This window comes from Aplysia californica, unplaced genomic scaffold (genome assembly GCF_000002075.1).
Source record: "Aplysia californica isolate F4 #8 unplaced genomic scaffold, AplCal3.0 scaffold01237, whole genome shotgun sequence".
NCBI lineage: Eukaryota > Metazoa > Mollusca > Gastropoda > Aplysiida > Aplysiidae > Aplysia > Aplysia californica.
In genome coordinates, this window is record NW_004798507.1 from 31,087 (window position 1) to 32,730 (window position 1,644).

A 1,644-nucleotide genomic window follows, 5' to 3' on the forward strand; every position below is an offset into this window, starting at 1 on the left:
CTAAAAATGAGGCTAACACCCACAAAAGATAAAAACCAAATACATGAACTCTCTCGAATGACACCAGCGACAAATGAAGGCTATAAATATATAAAGGTAGGCCTTGAGGTTGACAAAGATAAAAACAAATACGTATAACGAAATACACCTTTGACAAAACCATTGCTATAGAACACAAAAGTACATAGAGAAAGTGACAATACAATGTATAAATATTTTGGCAAAATAATAAGTATGCTGTATACATGAGAGAACAAAATTATTTTTCAATGAGGTGAACAACAGATAGGCCACATATGGCTTGGAGTTGCTTTTTTAATAATACAGGGAAATATTTAAAGATCAAAATCTGCCGATCTCTAAGAAAAGACGGGTCGTTAATTAGTAGCCTACCTTGTCCCACCAATAAGCTATGGGTGCCAAACCTGGCCAATAACCAGAATTTTTTTTTTCTCAGAAACCCAGAACAACACGAAAAAGCAATGGAAATTGAAGATGATGTGCACAAGAATACAATATCAGATAAACCACACAAAAATACAAGAGAAAACCGGAGTGAGCAAATGTATATTCCTAAAAAGAATGGAATTGGGCTGACCACATCAGCAGAGTGAAAGACAAAGTATGAAAACAAAAAGATTTTGTTCTCAGTGGAGATCAACAACATTGTATTAAATCAAAAGGAAGACCAGAAAGAAAATTACAAAAAGACATCAGAGAGCAAATATGTACAGCCTGGAAACAAACAGCAGCTGTAATAACAGCAGCAGCTCTTGATTTACTACACAACAAGTGCAAAACTACACGGGCCTATTGTACAAGTTTTGGAAAGCGAAGGGAGACGATCAAAACTTGCAACCCCTGTCTAATCTACGTTTTAAAATATCAAATGATTCCCTCCCTTTACCTTCAAACTGTCTCTCTGGTCTTTGTGTTAGCTTGCGCTTGCAGTGAACTAAATTTTATTTCGAGGGGGAGGAAAATGACATTGAGTACAGTTTTGATTACAATTTCCTTCCTTATCATGATTTACCAAGGCTGAATTGGATGAATATAGAGTAATACCGTTTTAACCGTGAGTGACAGTTGGAGTCGGTTGGGGACTACGAGAAAACATCAGAAAAACGAAAAGATTAAATATGCGGATTTATTTATATACTTAACATGAAATATATTTGCAAAGGCTGGTATAGTTTTATATTTGACCTCGCAAGGGAAAAACGTGTCAAGTTTTCACGCGCAATAATTGATTCACAAACAGAAAGCTTCTCAAAATACACCTGGGTTATATAGTTTGTTTGACGTGTAACCGTCAGTGCCCGGCTAGCTCAGTCGGTAGAGCATGAGACTCTTAATCTCAGGGTCGTGGGTTCGAGCCCCACGTTGGGCGATTTTTTTTTTCACCCTGTTTGGGGTTTTCTATTGTTCCTTAATTATTTTCGTTTTTCCGTTTTTTTTCCTTGCCCATTTCCGACCGAATTTTCTTGATTGATTATTCTTTAAAAAAAAAAAAATTTTTTTTAAAGGAGAGAAACCCTAATAGAAAGTAAATGTCACACACACATACAAACTACGGTCTGTCCCCTATGATTTTTCATTTTTAATGATTAGCCCGATTTAGATATCGGCTCCCACCCCACCAAA

At 36.3% G+C, this 1,644-nt stretch overlaps 1 non-coding gene across 1 annotated transcript; it reads left to right on the forward strand.

Annotated features, from left to right (window-relative positions):
* The first annotated feature begins 1,317 nt into the window (after positions 1-1,317).
* On the forward strand, positions 1,318-1,390 carry TRNAK-CUU. The gene has a single exon. It is a non-coding gene; the product is annotated as a tRNA-Lys (tRNA).
* Positions 1,391-1,644: the final 254 nt, after the last annotated feature.